Below are 20,721 nucleotides of genomic sequence, written 5' to 3'. Positions count from 1 at the left end.
TCGACATGGAAAGGTATTTTGGATAATTGGTTGTATTTTGGATAATGGTGGCTTGGTTTGCAACCCAAGTCACCCGTTTTATCATTTTATCCTTTGTTCTAAAATTCGTATTTAAATGCTTGCTCTTAGAAACATATGTTTATTCACTTAAAGTGATCTAATAGACAACTATAATGACGGGATTCATTATATGTCCACATACTTAAGGCTTGTGTATGATCATTTATAAAGTGATTTTGAGTCTATGAACTCTTTTAAAGGAATGTCAATCACCAAGTACACTTACGAAATCTAAAACTATTAGTCAACCTATGAGATAGTTCTCCTTATACTTCAAATTCATTATTTGTGTCTCATATGCTATCTTTGAATCTATAGTGTATTTATTCTAAAGATAGAGTGGGAGAAAAATGAGATCACAACACACGAGGTAAGATAAATTGTGTACTTGTGTAAATGAGATCTACGCAAGGTAGATTGATTTGAATGAAGGTATATCTATTTATATAGTATACCCCATAGATGAGATCTATAGTCTCAAGTAAGTTCTATATGACTAAAGAGACCAAGTAAAGTAATCATAAGAGTATGTTCTCAAGATAACTACACGAGGAGACCAAAAGAAAGTTTTGGAATAAAATGACTAATATAAAGTCTTAACAAGAGTTTTGACTAGTTTATGAAAAATTTTGACCAATAGTTTCAACCTTGAGATTTACTTAAGAGCCTAAATGAATCAAAGTAACATACTAGTTATAAACGAGTTGCAAGAATTGATATACCGATATCTTCAATAGCTAAGTTTTTAACCTCGCAAAAGTGTGGACAGCGGGCCGCCCACGGGGGCGCTTGGTGAGAAGGTCGAAAACAAGCGTTTGCATTTTGTATGGAGTCGCCACCAATTTTTATGGGAAATTGGAACCGTTCGAATACCTCATGTCATGTCAAGACATAAAGTAGTGACATGAACACTAAGCAATTGTTACCCTTAGCATTCTATGTCTAGAATGACTCTCGTGGATGCCAATGAACACGGGTGCTCACGGAGATCTGGAGTAAGGGGTGAGGGTACGTATTAGGAAGCTCTTTTGATCGAACACCTAATCCCGCCCGCCTCGATAGCGGCCTCTACTAATGATTAGGGAAGTTATTCGTACTTGATATATCGTCGGTTATATGCATGCAATGCAACATCCAAGTTTTAATCCTAGCATGTGAGAATTAATACTAAGTCGATTGACACATAATTAGCATACAATTGGGTCGAAGTTGGATTTAATATTGATTTACATGTGAAAAACATACAAGGAACAAAAGAAATACAATAAATATAAATTACAATAATTACATTGGATCAGGCGATTTATGTCGAAAATACCTTTAAAACGGATAATTTGATAAAAAAGGAATAAAAGAATAAATTAAAGAAATAAACGAACAAGAATTAGCGTGATATTACGAATAATAGTTAGTTAATACATAAACTAATTAAACTACGTTAAAGCGAAAACGGAGTTCGGACGAACTCAACCAGAATGCGCAGACAGACGCGTCTGCTTCCTTGGCTCGATTCTTTGTGAAGCCGTAATTGCAAGCCGTTAATGTTAATTGGTGATTTTAATGATCAATTAAATTGTTTACTCGGATGAAAGTGATTAACAGGTTATTTAACATATGAATGGGTCATAAAAACAATAAACATGGATGAGACGGATGCAAACGGATTAATTACAAGGTTGAATGATTAATTAGTGACATCGGTGAATGAAACAAACTAAACATGATGAATTAATGACAAATTAATGACGAACATGTGAATGAACAGATGAAAACTATATCAAAGACGAATTCCAGGAACTCAATATGAACAAATTGAATCCCTACAACCCGGATTGAACTTAATGACGAAAACCCGCAAATATTGGATTATTAGGGATTTAAGTCGGATTTATGACAAATTAAACATATTAATAATGATGATTGTAATACATGGAATTATTATGATACTAAGACGAAGAATTAACAGACGAAAAAACAAGAGAAAGATTTTGAATACGGAATACAGAGGACAAACGAAGAAGAAAGGAAGCAGGAACTGCGGCATCCTCACGAAGAGGCGCAGCAGGAACTGCGCTCCTTCGAAGAGGCGCAGCAGTTGCTGCGTCCTTTCTCGATGGTTATCTACTAGAAATCCGCAAAAACAGATTTTAACAAAGGGTTTTAGAAATCGGTTTTAATGGTATTTTCGACATAAATCTTACAATTGATGATACGAAAAGTAAAATACAATAAATAAAAGAGAGATTACACCCTCAGACTTACATGTTGACGAAACGAGAAGGACTAAGAATATCAATTAGTGAATGCTCGACGCGAATGCAAAGAAAGAGTGCCCTCGTAAGAGGAAAACGATTGATTGATTGATTAAATTGATTGATTATAGGTGTAGTTGGTCAAATTGGTCGGTCATGCAACGGAGAGGCTGGTACCCGGAAGGATCCGAGCTTACGTGGTCGAATGTTCAAGCACGTAGGCGCCAATTAGTAAGAACAAAGTCTAGAATGCAAAGGGAGAAGAGAAGGGCGGACACTCGCGTGAGAAATATGAGGAGCGAAGGCTCCTATTTATACTAATCACGCGAAGGAATTAGGGTTTCAGAGACTCTTTGGAAGTGAATCTCGGAAAGATATGAAAAAGATACGTGGAACATGCAAAGAAGGGCCTGGTAAGAGGCGCAGCAGCCACTGCGTCTCTTGGAAGAGGCGCAACACCTGCTGCGTCTATTCCCAGGAGGTTTCCTCCTGCTGAAGAAAGATTTCCGCGTTTGAGTTATGGTAGGACGAAAATAATTCGATTATCTTTAATATCTAACATGAATATTACGGGATATTATTTGCCAAAAGATAAAATTTGTGAAATATGGAATAGAAATATCCTAACATTCCAAACATTCGACTCGGATTTAACAGATTATCGAAAAATGGAGACGGTTTTTGACCCGGACTCGAATATACTCTAATTACGCCATAACGACCGTATCGGGACGTAGATGACAACTAAGAGGTCGACATTAATATTTGAGCAATCACTTGACGATAATCTTACGAATTATCACAAATCGTTCCGCGAATCAAACATGCGGCCCAATCATCACCGGGTGGTTTTGCGGGAGGTGCGAAACGAGGTGTCTATAGAGCCCCCACTTTGACCGAGGCTTGGACAAGGCGAAAGTCAAAGTATAGCCATCAGTCAATCGAAGATTACAACTCGACGACTATGGCGACGCGAGGCGCTCAAGGGGTCGAACCAAGGACTGTCGTCGGGAACATTTTAGAGTCTGTCGACTATCGGGGAGGGTCGTTTAAAGTCCATTAGACTACGTAAGGAAGCTCGCCAGCCATAAGAAGAAACCATACCTGAGACTTAATCGAACTTCGCGGGGAAACAAGAAATATTGAAAGCAGCAGGACGTCGGTAGAAACTGCTGGGGAATCCGCTTGCGTCGGTCTCAAGCGAATTCCGGCAAAACTTTGAGGTTGAATCTGCTTGCGTCAGTCTCAAGCAAACTCTTACTGAGGAATATATTGACGACTAGGAACATCTTGATCGTCGTGGGAGAAACCTTGAGTGAGCAGTACTGCAAAATACTACCACGCTGGATAAAAGGAATTGAGCAATAATGCGAAATATTACTGCGCTGGATAAAATGCGGGCCGGAACGAAAGAAACTCATCGAAACGGACCAAAAGAGCATAATAGCGTCAAAGAAGAGGCGCACCAAAGATGGGCCCACAAATAACGAACTCATAACGAATTTTTGAAAATCCGTATGGAGGGAACACAAGGAAGAGGCGCAGCAAGAGCTGAGTCTCTTGGAAGAGGCGCAGCACCTACTGCGTCTTTTCCTTAATTTGGCTTTTCTGCGTAAAAACGCGAAATCAGAAGGATTGTATTTCATTATTTCGAAACACATTTCTCGCAATTTCTCTCTCAAATCTTCACCATTTCCGTCGAGGTTTGATCCAAAAGCTTGCATTAAACATGACTAACCAAGGTATGTATTCCAATCTTGCATTAATCTTCTGCATTTGTTGAATTTTGAGCCGAAATAATTAGGGTTTTCGACCCTTTTGATCGAAAATTTGGGGCTTTTCCCCCAAATGGATTTGTCATGCCAATTTGATGTTAGAAATGGATAGTAGACCCCGGCGCTGGTGACGATCGATGGGAGGGAGACAGCTCCTCCTCCTTGTACAGCTGAGCAGAGGGCTCGTTTGTGGCTTTGGTGGTTCCTGTCTTCGATTTACCTCGGAGACAAGGGCGAGAGGCTATCGACGAAGCTCCTTCCCTTTCTTTCTGACCTGAGTTCCCTAGGACGCTGGGACTGGGTCACTGCTGGTTTTGTGGTCCTCATCCGCTTCATGAGGGCCATGGTTCGTCCGGAGTTGATGGAGAAGGGGACTTCTCCAGGCGCTGTCGGACCTGGACTACTGTTGGAGGTATGAATCTTCCTTTAGACCAATAGCAAATTCCTTTCTTTATCGAATTACGAAGGATCGTCATTGATTATTCATTTCTGAGCGTGGGTGTACTCCTACTTCCCGAGTCTCGCGCCGAAGAGGACGGAGCCACTGGAGAAGGCCTATCCGTGGTGAGGGATTGGGTGTTGTGCCGGACGAAGAGCAAGCGTTCTTCGCACAATGTCTACCGGCGGGACGTGAACGCCCTTCAGCTGAGCAGCGTGAGTATCCCACTCGTATTCATTTATATTTCTTATCATTTGCCTTTATTTGATCATAGGAATGATCTTTGCCTTATCTTGTCGCAGTGGGTGCCCAGACCTTGGACGGAGTACGCTGGAGCGCCTCCTTTCGTCGCTGAGGTCCTTCGACCTAGGAGCCCGAGTCGGCTGCTGTTGTGGACGTCGATGGGTCCTGTGTGGTACCTGGGCGAGCGTTTGGTTCGTCAGTGCTCTCGGGACGCGTTGACGGTTCCCGTTGATCCTCCGAGGACGATGTTCAGGGAGCCTACTGAGGCTGAGAGGGAGGCGGACCTGGCTGGTGCCAGTGGCGACGACCTTCTTCTGCCTGGCGAGGACTACTCGGCGTTCCTTTACGGAAGATTGGCGTACTGGCCAGTAGTGGTGAGTATCTTTTACTTTTTCTTGATTTGGTTTCGGGAATTACGACGAAAGATCATCGATTAATGAGAGCTATTTGTCTTTGCAGGAGGTCGAGGCGGCGGGCATCGAGCCCCCAGAGTACCCCGAGACTCTTGAGTACACCGACGCGACCGGGAGGACGACGATCTCCGAGTTGCGTGACTTTGACGTAGCTGTGACGGATGCTGGCTTAGACGACTGGCAGCATCTGATTCGGAGGGTGAGCCTCCGGCTTATTTACCTTTCGTGTAAGAACACATTTGATTTATTCAATTTGCTGAGAATTTCTTTTGAAATGCAGGTCGCGCCGTCTCGGTTCGTGGCACTATGGAGGGTGGCCAACCGGCTACGAGCTACCGCCATCGAGGCACTCGTCGGTGGTCGAGGTCGTCAGGTATGAACCTCATTTGATTTCCTTTGATTTTTGATTTCCAATTTTGTTTGAATTGATTGACATGAGCCAATTTATTGCTGTTTATAGGCTGGTCGTGAGCTGGAGCGAGAGTTGACCCAGTCTCGGGAGGAGACAACTCGCTTGTTGAGGGAGCTCGAGTTTCGGGATGCCGAGATTGCTGCTCTTACGGCGAGGGTTGCTTAGTTGGAGGGTGCCCAAAGTAGTTACGTAGTTTTGTAGATTTGTACATTTGGACATCTGATTTTGAACATTTTTGGACTTTGTTTGGGGCGCAAGCCCCCAGTTTGCTTGTACATTTGCTTCATTTGGTGTATATACGACGGCCTGAGTGCCTTTGCTGATGGGTTGCGTTGTTTGTATCTGCAGGTTAGTTCGTGAACAGGTTTGGTAGATAACGGTTTACGCCGTCATGCTGCCGAAATTTACATAGAAATCACGCAAAACATACGTTTCATACATATGGCCTTAATTAGCGCAAAAAAAGACTCAAAAGAACATGAAAATGCAAAAATGCAAAAATTTTGCCGGAAATGACCGGACGGTAGGGAGGGTTACCCCCTAAAAAAAGAAAAAAGAGAAATCTATAAGTTATAAAATGTAGAAAGGAAATGTTGAAAAGAAAAAATAAAAGAAAATTAAAAGGAAATTATTTCCTAAAAAAAGAAAATTTAAGCAAATTAAGTGTGACGAAATGGCGAAGGTTTCGACGTCGCCTCAAAATGCGTGCCCGCGAATTTAGGAAACTCGAAACATGGTAATCTCCCCGTATTTACCAAAATAAAATCCCGTAGGAATAGGAAATTATTCGTTATAGAATTAGGAAAGATCCAACGCGGAAATCACAGAAGTGAGATTGGGGAAGAGGCGCAGCAGAGTCTGCGTCCTTTGAAGAGAGCGCAAGCAGTCTGCGCCTGTTCCCAAGCTGGTCCGTTCTGGTGGATTTTTGGAAACAGCAATTAGTATAAATAGAAGCGTCGATGGAGTTTTAATTCACATAATCTTCCGTCTTTTCTTCGTCTATTCACATAAAATTCCCAAAATAAATTTCCAAAAGAAAATTATCGTCATGAATACTTTGGAGATCCGCTTGAAGGAATGGACCAACGAATTTTCAAATATGGAGAAGCATGACATGGGTGCTTATAACCTTGGGTCTTTGTTGAGTTTGAAACTCATTAAGATTGTAAAACCATTTTTGGATGCTTGCCTTGACTATTGGGACCCGAATTATCATGTTTTCGCGTTCCCAGGAGGTGATATTTGCCCATTTCCTGAAGAAATAGCTGCTATTGGTGGATGGGACCCCAAACATTTACCTGCCATTCCTTCCACTTCCCAAGGGTATAAGAGCAAATTCAGAGACTTGCTTGGACTGACCAGACTTGAGGTGGATCGTCTAGTTACCCCGAAAGGCGTGAGAATGTTGGACTTTATTGACCGATTCATCAACAGGGCTGACCCTACTGTCTCTCATGTCGCTAGGAGGAGAGCATTTGGCTTTTGTTTGTTGCATGTGTATGTCTTCCAAGGGCATGTTGATGAAGACTTGAGAGGTGATCCTCGCCTTTTGTGCCTCATCGAGCAAATGGAGCTGCGCAGGAGCCCAGCTTGCTTATGCTTAGGAGAGATTATCTTGGGTTTGGATAATAGGAAATCCAACCGCGATCTACCATATTTGGGGAGTCCCGTCATCCTACAGGTAAAGACACCTTTTTGCCTTTTTTTTTTGTTTTTTTTTGTTTTTTTTTGTTTTTTTTTTTTGTTTTTTTTTGTTTGGTGTCTAATACCTGCTTTTGGTAGGTTTGGCTTATGGAACGGCTCCGATTGATCGAGCCCTCAGTTCATGCACTTTCCTATCATTCCCGTATGATTGCGATGAGGACGCGATTATACATGGTGGACTTCACTCGGGTCTGCGATTATTGGAAGAACAAGCTGAAGAATGATGATGGCCCGTTGATTAGGTGGATCGTACCGTGGTGACATCTCAAGTCTGTCACTGGAGTGTCTTCTTTGGATCCCACTAGGTCTGTGCGCATTCCGGGATTGGAGTTCATGGTATGCATCTTTCCGGAAAGATTGATGAGGCAAGTTGGGCTGAAACAGACGATCCCGAGGCTTGACACCGTTCCGCAGACTGCTATGGCGCTTACTACAGAGAGCCGAAGAGAGTGGGCTATCAAATGGGCCCAAAGGAACATGTGGTTCTTGAACTTCTCCGCCAATGCTTTATGGGTGTCAAATTCCTATCTGAGGTGGAGAAAGGCTGCGACTTCGGAAGAGCGCGAGAGACTAAGGAAACGCGAACCTGTTGACTACAAGGTGCACGAGGGCGAGAAAGAGAAGAAGAAGCATCTGACAGAGGGAGAAGAAGAAGCCGGGCTTCAGGTCATTCGTCCTTCAAAGAAATCAAAGACTACTCCTGTTGCAGAGACGGTGGTTGGCAAGAATGGAAGAGTCAGGCCTCGAGAAAGACCGTTGGTGATTAGGTCTGAAGTGGTGCATGAGCGCCCAGCTCGAGGTCGTGACAAGAAGTATGAGAAGAATGACAAGGGCAAAGGGAAGATGGAAGAATAGCCCGAGTCCTTATTTACTATTTGATTATTATTATTATTGTTGTAATAAAAGGAAGGGATTTTTTAGAATCCTAGCCTATTCTATTTTTATTATGTAACGTACTACTATTATTAGAAAATGAATGGAATAAAAAAGGTTGAATGGTTAAGAAACCGTTGTGATTTTCTTTTATTATTCTTGTCGAATTTCAAATGCAATGCAAATGTCCTTCTATTTACATTTTAGACATAATGGGTTGAATCCTGTGAAGGATTGCCTACGTATTCACTTAAAAAAGCGAAATCAAACCCTTGCGCGTAGTTCGAATAAATGTAAAAGAATAATTGTTCGAAGCAAGAGCTTATAATGAACATAGAAAATAAGCATGAGCTTTTGCTTGTTCTCAAGGTGCGAATTTAGTTTATTTGATGATATGAGGACGACAAATTTGTCAAGATACAAGAGCACAGTGACACTTAGCTTATTTCAGTTTGGCCAGGGGCCGTTTATTTAGTGCCACAAGAGCGACACATGGGTTTACGCGAGTCGCGTGTTTGGTCCTGTTCTAGGCATAGTATCGTTTCAGTTGGTCAAGGTTGGTGGGGTTTGAAAACTCATTTCCATCTAGGTCTGTGATTCTAACCGCACCCCCTGGGAGTATGGATTTGACTAGATATGGTCCGGCCCAATTAGGTTTGAATTTTCCCCTTGGGTCGACAAGTAGAAGAGCTCTAACCGATTTGAGTACTAAGTCTCCTTCTTTGATGTTTCTTGGCTTAACCCTTTTGTTGAAAGCTCGTTTGATACGTGCTTGGTACGTTTGGACATTATGCAAGGCGCGTAGCCGACGTTCATCCAGGAGGATGAGTTCTTCATATCTATCCCTCTTCCAATCGGCTTCCGGGATTTGGCTCTCGAGTAGAATACGCAAGGATGGTATTTCTAGTTCGACTGGTTGTATGGCTTCCATGCCGTAGGTCAAATAGAAAGGAGTAGCCCCAGTGGGCGTCCTAACTGATGTACGATACCCCCATAAAGCAAAGGGTATCTTGCTTGGCCAATCTCTGTAGTTGTCAGTCATTTTCTTGAGAATTGTGACAACATTTTTGTTTGCCGCCTCTACCGCGCCGTTAGTCTGTGGTCTATAGGGCGAAGAGTGGTGATGCTTAATCTTATATTTGGCTAGCAATTGCTCAGTTTCAGCTTGGAAGTGTGATCCATTATCACTAATGATCTCATGTGGGCAACCATATCGACAGATGATGTTGTTTTGTATGAACTTTGCCACATTCTTAGCCGTAAGACTGGTGTAGGAAGCCGCTTCTACCCATTTGGTGAAATAATCAATCGCCACTAGAATGAAACAGTGACCTCCTGTTCTGGCTGGGGTTATTTTTCCGATTATGTCAATTCCCCATGCGGAAAATGGCCAAGGAGATGTCATCGTATAGAGCAATGAAGGAGGGACATGTTGTACATTCCCGAAGATTTGGCAATTGTGGCAATGTCTCACGTATTTGATGCAATCAGATTCCATGGTGGTCCAATAATACCCTAAACGTGTGATTTTCTTTGCCATCATAGGCCCACTCATGTGGGGACCGCATTCTCCGTCGTGGACTTCTTCCATCACCTTTCGTGCCTGTGAATGATCGAGGCAGCGTAGGACTACACCAAGAGGTGTTCTTTTGTATAACTCTCCTTGCATCAGGATGTATTGGGAAGCTAATAGGCGTATAGCACGTTGTCCCCTCTTATCCATATCTGGTGGATAGGTACCATTAAGCTTGAAATTCAGGATTGCTTGGAACCAGGGTTCCTGTGCGATTTCCTCTTCATCGGTGATTTGATGGACGTAAGCCGGGTCTGACCGTCGTTCGATACACAAAGGCATTTCCATCATGTGATCTGGCATGTTTATCAAAGATGCTAGTTTCGCAAGAGCGTCTGCAAATTGATTTTCCTCTCGAGGTAGGTGTAAGTAGGTTACGTGATCGAAGAACTGAGCCACTTGGTCTATCCTAGCCTGATAGGGTGCGAGGCTTTCACTTCGGATTTTCCAGGATCCTGTAACTTGGTTGATGATCAGCGATGAGTCCCCATGTACTCGGAGGTTTTTGATGCCTAAGCTTACTGCCGCTTGTAGTCCAATGAGACAAAGCTTCATACTGCGGCGTTGTTTGTCACCTCGAAGTCGAGTTTGACAAAGAATCGGTGTATGCTCACCTTCGGGAGAAATGAGCAACACTCCTATTCCGAATCCTCTTAAATTTGATGCTCCATCAAAGTATAGATCCCAGGAGTCTACATCTATTTGAAGTATATCCTCGTCGGGAAATGACCAAGTATCTATGGTTTGTGCGTCGTTGATAGGATTTTCTGCGAAGAATTCGGCGACGGCGCGACCTTTTATGACTTTCGATGGCACATATTTGAGGTCGAATTCGAGAGCATCGAGTCCACCTTGCCAGACGTCCGTTGAGGACGGGTTTTTCGAAGAGGTATTTGACTGGATCCATTTTGGAATATATTTTGACGGAGTAGCTAAGCATGTAGTGACGTAGCTTCTTCGTTGCCCACACAAGAGCGAGGCATGTCTTTTCGAGTTGCGAGTATTTGCACTCATATTCTAAGAACTTCTTACTTAGATAGTAAATAGCTCTTTCTTCACTTCCTACAGATTTGGGCGGATAGCACCCATGGCGCTTTGATTCTTGTGAGATATAAACCAAGAGGTTGATCTCGTTGTGGCGGCATGAGCACTGGTGGTTTAGCCAATATCTCCTTGATATGGTCAAACGCCTTTTGACAATCATCATCCCACATGGTGTGGTCTGTTTTCTTGAGTTTCTTGAAGATAGGCTCGCAAATCATTGTAAGTTTCGATATGAATCGACTTATGTATTGTACCTTTCCCGGGAATCCTCGACTTCTTTTCGTTTTGGGTTGTGGCATTTCGATCAGAGCTTTGATTTTAGAAGGATCTATTTCTATTCCCCTTTGACTAACGACGTATCCCAGGAGTTTGCCGGATGTTACCCCAAATGTGCATTTCTGGGGGTTGAGTCTCATGTTGTACTTCCGTAGCCTTGCGAAGAATTTGCGAAGGTTCGCAATATGTCCTTCTCTTTCTTTGGATTTGACGATCATGTCATCTACGTATACCTCAACTTCTTTATGCATCATGTCATGTAGGAGTGTAGTTGCGGTGCGTTGGTATGTAGCTCCGGCGTTGATCAATCCGAATGGCATTACTGTATAGCAATATGTTCCCCATTGGGTGACGAATGCGGTCTTGTGCATATCTTCCATGGCCATCTTGATTTGGTTATAACCCGCATATCCATCCATGAAGGATAGTAATGCGTGGTCTGCAGTGTTGTCTACCAATATGTCAATGTGAGGTAGAGGAAAGTCATCTTTTGGACTCGCTTTGTTTAAGTCCCTAAAGTCAACACAAACACGGATTCTCCCATCCTTTTTGGGTACGGGTACTATGTTAGCTACCCGGTCGAAATACTCGGAAACTTTGATGAACCCGACTTTGAATTGTTTATCAACTTCTTCCTTAATCTTTAGAGCCCATTCTGTTCTCATTCGTCGAAGCTTCATTTCTTTAGTTTGAAACCTGGCTTAATCGGAATCCTATGTTCGGCGATATCCCCGTCGATCCCTGGCATGTCTTTGTAGGACCAAGCGAAAACGTCTTTGAATTCATTTAGGAGGTCTATGAAATCGGCCCTTTCGGTAGAGCTCAAGGTAGTCCCTATCCTAAGTTCTTTGGGTTCTAGTTCGGTTCCTACGTTGATGGGTTCGGTATCTTCTATTACTGGTCCCCCTTCCCCTTCTTGTAATATTTCTTTGGCTACGTAGGGAGGTATTTCGGTCAAGTCCGGGTCTTGGTCATCCTCGGTATCATCATAAACAAATTGCACTCGAAAGAACACGAGAGTAAGCAGAACCTGATTTATTCATATTAAGATTTGAGTAAAGTTGAAACAAAGAAGCCAACTGATCCATGGTCAGTGGCGGCAAAGGAACAGTAGTTGGGGCATTTCCCAAACTACTGTGACTACTCGAGGCTAAGCTAGGAGAAACGAAGGGAGTGGGGATGACAACAGGAGTAGACTCTCTAATGACTTCTCTAGACTCCGACTCTGACTCCGACTCCGACTCGAACTCATTGTCTTCTGGTTCTCCTTTGAACATCTCTCCTTCTCCAGTGGTGAGCTTGAAGAGTCTTCCTTGGTTGTTGGTCCATTTGATTGATTTTCTCCATCCTTTCTGCTGCTTTGTGTCGATTTCTGTGATCAACGCGGCGGGGTTGAAGCGATCGTCCTGAAGTATCATAGTAATGATCTCATCCTGCGCGGCCCTAATGAATCGATCTTCTCCAAACAGTAGGCTAACAGCTTGTTCGTCGAAGCAAGGTGCTTGATGGGTTTTGACGGTAGGAACCGTTTCTGGAGGAATGAAGTAGCAATCGTGAAAGATCTCGATTCCGGCTAACTTCCTCTCAAGATAATGCCAAGGTTCGGGAAATCCATGAAAGAGTTCTGAACTTCCTTCTTGAACGGAGTACCCATTTAGAGTGGGGAGATATGGTCTCATTTGGACTCCCACGTGCTTGCGATTTTGGACTTGAGCGAGCATTTCGAGAACTTCTTCTTTTGTGGGTTTGTACCCTAGTCCAAGTGGTATCCTTGTCGAGTTTCCTTCCTTGTATGGTGCGAAGGTGTTCTTCCGAATTGGGTTCAAAGGCATTCCAGGGAAGTATCCCTGAGATTTGAGTATGTGGTTGACCACCAAGTTGGAGTAGGGATTATAGTATAAGGGTGCCAACTCACTTTCTATGACGTTCACACTTTGGAAGCCCCCAAGTTCGTATATGGGATCCGCAAGGACTTGATTGTTTGATTGCCTCTCGATTATTGCCTTGATGGGTGACGAAGTGATCGTCACTACTTTGCCATTTAGTGGGATCTTGATCTTTTTATGAAGGGTGGATGTTACCGCTTTGGAAGCATGAATCCAAGGCCTTCCCAGAAGTATGTTGAATGAAGCTTCAATGTCCACTATTTGGAAGTTAACTTTTCGTTCGATTGGTCCCGTGGCTATGGTTAGGCTAGCAAGTCCAACCACTTTTCGTCGTGTACCGTCATATGCACGTACACCTTGATTTGTAGGAGTCCAATCCGACTCTTTCATGCCTAACTTGTATGCCGTTTTGAGGGGTATGACGTTAACCGCGGAGCGATAATCTACCAAAGTCATTGGCACATTCTTCTTTAGACAAATGACGGTGATGTATAGAGCAAGGTTGTGACTAGCGCCAAAAGGTGGCAAGTCTTCATCTGAGAAAGTAATAGGATTACTTAGCTTCGGTGATTCTTGGAAGACCAAGTTGACTACATCTTCAGGAGTGGAGTTATGTGCTACATTCAATTTGGCCAAAGCTTGCAGTAAAGCTTGGCGATGCGGAAATGAGCTTGCCACTAGTTGCCAGACTGAAAGATCAGCCTTGGTTTTCTGTAATTGTTTGAGCAACTGATCAGTGGGGTCATCTTCGTTGTCATTTGGTGTGATGACGTTGGTTGGACCGTTTTGAACAGTGCTTTGATATGGGCGACCCGAACGAGTTAGGTGATCCACATCTTGGTCTTTGCCATTTTGGACTATTTCCTTGACTAAGGAGTTTTCAATGAGATATTCGTCTTCATCGTCATCGGCCCAAACCCCATTGACTGCAGCTAGTTCCTTTATTCTCATGATATCACTTTCTAGTCGTATGATTTGATCGACTAGTTTATCGACCACGGTGACTACTTCTTGCATAGTGGCATTTTGAGAAAAGATCAAGGGTACGCGTTCTTTAGGTATTGCGTTGGGATTGCGCAAGGTTGTTACCATGCTCTCTAGTTCCCAAACTTGTCTATCTACACTCCTCGCCCATGTGATGAAGTCGGAAATGGTAGGGGAGATAGTGGAGTAGAACCCCTCTTTCTCAATCGCATGAATTTCATTTTCGGTGGGAGAAATGAGGTGTGAGCAATCTAAGGTAGATTCATCACCTGTAATCACTAGAACTCCAAGAGGATTCTGAGTGTTGTTGGGCTTACCTCCTGGTGGTATTGGGAGTCGACCATCTTCAATCATATCTTGAAGCACGTGTTTCAACTTGTAACATTTTTCTGTGTCGTGCCCCTTGCCTCTATGGTACTCACAGTAGGAATTTTCATCCCAGAACTTGGACTTCTTTTCGGGTTCGGGAGTAGGTCCAATGGGTTGGAGTTTACCTTGTTTCATTAACCTCTTTAGAGCGTTGGAGTAAGTATCCCCAAGGTTCGTGAACTTCCTTGGTGGGCTAGTTTTCTTGGATGGCTCGAGAAGGTTAACCTCATCGGTCTTGCTAGTAGAGCCGTATGAACGACTTGTGGACCCTTGATATCCTCTACCTACCGTTTTGGACAAGAGTCCTTTACGGATGTCATCTTCAATTCGCGTCCCTAGTACAGTTAAGTCCTTGAAAGTCTTGATGTTTTGATATCTCAAATGGTTGGCATATATGGGCTCGAGATTATCCACAAACTTTTCCACAAGAGTGGCCTCATCCGGGCGTTCAACTAGTTGAGTACTAGTCTTCCTCCACCTACTTAGGAAGTCGGTGAATCCTTCTTTGTCATTTTGGGTAAGAACCTCTAGAGTACGCATGTTGACTTGGATCTCGGCATTATCCGCATATTGTTTTGAGAACTCGATTGCGGCATCTTCCCAAGTAGCGACCTTCTTGTGATCTAAAGTGTAGAACCATTGCTTCGGGATAGTGTCAAGAGATGAAGGAAAGATCCTTAAGAACATCTCGGGTTTGATGCCTTTGATAGACATGTAATCCTTGAAGGCGCGGATGTGGTTCAAAGGGTTCTCATGTCCTTTAAACTTAGGGATATCCGTCATGCTAAAGTTAGTTGGCAATTTGGAATTGACGGCTTCATACTTGCGATTGTTTTCCCTATAAATGTCATCCTCCTTAAGGTACATCAATTGTTCCTCTAGGTATTGGAGTCTCTTCTCAGCTGCAGTTGTTCCTATGATAGGGTTCTCATCTTTAGACTCGTCATCGGAGAAACGTAGTACTTCACCTTTAAGGGGAGGCAACCTTCCCTCTACATCAAAGATACGGCCTTCGATAAGTTCAAGGCGGTCATAGGTTTGTTCTTGAGTGATTTGCATTTGGGCTAGCGCGGCTAGGATTCGATCATTACTCTCTTGAATTTGCTGGAGGTTTGTTTCATCACTTGATCCGGGCATCTTGGAAACTGGATAAGAGATCGGCGACGAATCAAAACACGATCGACCATTCTATCACACTTGCTAAAAGAGGAAAAGTTTTGACTCGTGAAGTGGGTGTGTGCCACTTGTGTTGAGTGAGTTTTGAAGAAAGACAAGGTCTTTGAAAATGTATGTCCTAGTCAACTGTAGTGTAGTTGTAGGAGTGGACTCGAAGTGAGGTTTTGAAATGGGCTTGCGGCCCGAATTTTGACGCGACAAACGGACGGAGTTTTGACCGGATTTTGCGCTAATTAAAGGCCTATTTTTCGAAATTCTTGTTTGAAAAAAGGATTTTGATTTTTTTGAAAATTCGTCATGGTTTTGTTTAGAAGTGGTGATCACGTATGTTTTACACATTTATACAAGCATTATAACGGGATGCTGAGTGCATTTAGAAGGGTTTTGGTTTAAAGGGTGGGTTGCCATACCGAACCATCAAACCCGAAGTCTGTGGAGAGGCTCGTGCCAAACAAGAGTAAGGCCGATTCCTAGTCCATTTCCTCAAGTAGTGAAGGCCGTTGATACAAACAAGAGTAAGCATCATGGTATGGATGACGTCAATCGCTATCCATCCTTAGGCCCAAATAAGAATTAGGACCGTTTAGACGGGACGATTGGTCGAATGGGTTGGGTTGGGCCTAGGAAGGCCGAATTAAACGGTCTAGGAAGACCGAGTTATGAAAACCGACAATTGTCTTGTACAAATTTATTCCCTAACCTTGTTCGAGTTTCACCCTAGCTACACGTAAGTGTATATCCCAATGAGTCGCCAAACCGTGGACAGCGGGCCGCCCACGGGGGCGCTTGGTGAGAAGGTCGAAAACAAGCGTTTGCATTTTGTATGGAGTCGCCACCAATTTTTATGGGAAATTGGAACCGTTCGAATACCTCATGTCATGTCAAGACATAAAGTAGTGACATGAACACTAAGCAATCGTTACCCTTAGCATTCTATGTCTAGAATGACTCTCGTGGATGCTAATGAACACGGGTGCTCACGGAGATCTGGAGTAAGGGGTGAGGGTACGTATTAGGAAGCTCTTTTGATCGAACACCTAATCCCGCCCGCCTCTATAGCGGCCTCTACTAATGATTAGGGAAGTTATTCGTACTTGATATATCGTCGGTTATATGCATGCAATGCAACATCCAAGTTTTAATCCTAGCATGTGAGAATTAATACTAAGTCGATTGACACATAATTAGCATACAATTGGGTCGAAGTTGGATTTAATATTGATTTACATGTGAAAAACATACAAGGAACAAAAGAAATACAATAAATATAAATTACAATAATTACATTGGATCAGGCGATTTATGTCGAAAATACCTTTAAAACGGATAATTTGATAAAAAAGGAATAAAAGAATAAATTAAAGAAATAAACGAACAGGAATTAGCGTGATATTACGAATAATAGTTAGTTAATACATAAACTAATTAAACTACGTTAAGGCAGAAACGGAGTTCAGGGACAGAACTCAACCAGGAACGCGCAGCAGACGCTGCGTCTGTTCCTTGGCTCAGTTCTGGCTGTGAAGCCGTAATTGCAAGCCGTTAATGTTAATTGGTGATTTTAATTATCAATTAAATTGTTTACTCGGATGAAAGTGATTAACAGGTTATTTAACATATGAATGGGTCATAAAAACAATAAACATGGATGAGACGGATGCAAACGGATTAATTACAAGGTTGAATGATTAATTAGTGACATCGGTGAATGAAACAAACTAAACATGATGAATTAATGACAAATTAATGACGAACATGTGAATGAACAGATGAAAACTATATCAAAGACGAATTCCAGGAACTCAATATGAACAAATTGAATCCCTACAACCCGGATTGAACTTAATGACGAAAACCCGCAAATATTGGATTATTAGGGATTTAAGTCGGATTTATGACAAATTAAACATATTAATAATGATGATTGTAATACATGGAATTATTATGATACTAAGACGAAGAATTAACAGACGAAAAAACAAGAGAAAGATTTTGAATACGGAATACAGAGGACAAACGAAGAAGAAAGGAAGCAGGAACTGCGGCATCCTCACGAAGAGGCGCAGCAGGAACTGCGCTCCTTCGAAGAGGCGCAGCAGTTGCTGCGTCCTTTCTCGATGGTTATCTACTGGAAATCCGCAAAAACAGATTTTAACAAAGGGTTTTAGAAATCGGTTTTAATGGTATTTTCGACATAAATCTTACAATTGATGATACGAAAAGTAAAATACAATAAATAAAAGAGAGATTACACCCTCAGACTTACATGTTGACGAAACGAGAAGGACTAAGAATATCAATTAGTGAATGCTCGACGCGAATGCAAAGAAAGAGTGCCCTCGTAAGAGGAAAACGATTGATTGATTGATTATAGGTGTAGTTGGTCAAATTGGTCGGTCATGCAACGGAGAGGCTGGTACCCGGAAGGATCCGAGCTTACGTGGTCGAATTTTCAAGCACGTAGGCGCCAATTAGTAAGAACAAAGTCTAGAATGCAAAGGGAGAAGAGAAGGGCGGACACTCGCGTGAGAAATATGAGGAGCGAAGGCTCCTATTTATACTAATCACGCGAAGGAATTAGGGTTTCAGAGACTCTTTGGAAGTGAATCTCGGAAAGATATGAAAAAGATACGTGGAACATGCAAAGAAGGGCCTCGGAAGAGGCGCAGCAGCCACTGCGTCTCTTGGAAGAGGCGCAGCACCTGCTGCGTCTATTCCCAGGAGGTTTCCTCCTGCTGAAGAAAGATTTCCGCGTTTGAGTTATGGTAGGACGAAAATAATTCGATTATCTTTAATATCTAACATGAATATTACGGGATATTATTTGCCAAAAGATAAAATTTGTGAAATATGGAATAGAAATATCCGGAACATTCCAGAACATTCCGACTCGGGATTTAACAGTTATCAGAAAATGGAGACGGTTTTTGACCCGGGCTCCGAATATACTCTAATTACTGCCAAAACGACCGTATCAGGACGTAGATGACAACTAAGAGGTCGACATTAATATTTGAGCAATCACTTGACGATAATCTTACGAACTGTCACAAATCGTTCCGCGAATCAAATATGCGGCCCAATCATCACCGGGTGGTTTGCGGGAGGTGCAGAAACGAGGTGTCTACAAAAAGTCATTACTTAACCACATTATGAAAATGAATTGGTTAAACCTCCTTCAGAAAGGGATATTTTGAAGGACGTGTATTAGATATTATTTATATTTATACAATGACGTTACTACATATCATTATGACATGTACGAATTAGAGATTGAAATCTCTTTCTATAAGGTTGAGATGAGACCTCTTCAAAATAGGAATTTTGAAAGGATATGATGAGAATATATATATATGGCTTCATCTTAATAAACTTTGCAAAGCAACATACATTCCAATTTTGAAATGTTTTCAATTGAGTAATCAATTTCGAAACATGTGGAATTAAGTGGGAGTTTAGAAATTATCATGTGAAGACATGGAATTTAGTGGGAGCTATCATCCTTTGAATGTTTACAACTCATTACTCATTAGGAATGACGAGCTAATATCTTCTTTCACAAAGAAGTATTTGAGTTTTTAATTTAGTGGGAGCTATCATCCTTTGGTAAGGTTCATGCTATGAGTGATAACATGAATGTAAAGGATAATAAGATTAAGAAGTTTGAACACATGGACACGTAACATGTTAAACTTCTATTAAAATCAACAAGTGCTTACACTTACGATTTGCATCACAAGGTTGTAATATGGTATTGACTACCCGAGTGTGATGTCGACATTTGTCGTTTGAGTTATTAGTAACTCACCTTATACTTTGTTACATCCAACGGGTTGTAGAGACAATTGAACCCCGTTTAAGTGAACACGGATTAGCATTGTATTTGCCCATAGTTATTTACATGAGGTGACGTCTCGAAGTGACTAGAGTGTGATGCGATTGATGGCAAGTTCAAGTGCCATAGAGTCATGTGAGATGACTAGTCGATCACATAGGCGGACTGTTAGGAACATTTTGTCGGGCCTTATGACCGCTTATAGAGTTCTGGCAAATTTATATAGCCTGGTCGTGGCGAGAGCTGCTATAGTATTCAAATGAGTTGATTCTTTTGACTAAAGACTATTCGCCTAAGATGGGACAGTTACAGATTAACTTTGATTTGTGTTACTACGACCTTCGTAAATGGGGTCAAATGGGCATATTTTCGGTTATGATGGCTGTGGCTAGTTGAAGGGAATGAGTGCGATAGGAATTGTCCACCCCTAGTCAGGGTTATAACAATATCTCAGGGCCACTCGAGGAGTAATGAACTGGAAATGCGTGGCCACGCTCGGAATGTATCCATGGTGGATAAATCCGGTCAATCAGTTATTCTCCAGATCGAGGAAACCACTCTCGATATGATCACTTGCAAGTACGACCTGAAAGACACCTTGCATTGAGTGGGAGATAGTAATAGGACAAGAGAATTGGTGACGCACACTTGTCGAGGACAAGTGGGAGATTGTTGGAATATGTGTCCTCCGACAATATTGGGATCACAACTGTTGATCATGATGATCACATGTTTAAGTCTCATTATAAAGAATACAATTGGGAAGTAATATTTTACTGTCAACTGGTCCACACATATCGGTAATGATTGGCTGACTAGAGTTTGACATTACTGTCGTGCGACGGTGGTGATCAGTTGATCCCCTAGGTCATACCTATAGGGCAACACTCTTAATTGATCATTTAATTGATCGTATAACGTTACGAGTCAATTAAATTATTTGAAATTGACGGACGATTTTGGAAGTAATATTTACGTATCTCATTGAAATTTGATTAAATGAGATACGGTCTGAATAATCGAATTATTTCATTACTCAGATGAAATTATTGTTTAAGGAAACAATCAAAGTTGAATGAATTATTATAAATACATATTATTGTGAATAATAATTGGTAAAATATTTTGGTACAAGTAATTGCGAATTACTAGGTCAATTTTGTATATGACGTATTTTTATTAATACGTTGATTTTTAATAAGTTAAAAATACATAACAATTTTATGTGACATGTGACATGTGACATATTGACAAATTGACAAAAATAAAATGGATTCCATTTTACACATATGTACCGAAATTAAGGGAGAATTAGGATAATATTATGTTTATTATTTGAGTGGTAAACATGATGATTGCCCTAATTAACTAGCCATGCAAACCTAGTGTCCATTGTGAAGAGCAACT

The sequence above is a fragment of the Silene latifolia genome, unplaced genomic scaffold (genome assembly GCF_048544455.1).
Source record: "Silene latifolia isolate original U9 population unplaced genomic scaffold, ASM4854445v1 scaffold_20.1, whole genome shotgun sequence".
Classification (NCBI taxonomy): domain Eukaryota; kingdom Viridiplantae; phylum Streptophyta; class Magnoliopsida; order Caryophyllales; family Caryophyllaceae; genus Silene; species Silene latifolia.
Note: the sequence above shows the minus strand (reverse complement) of the source record.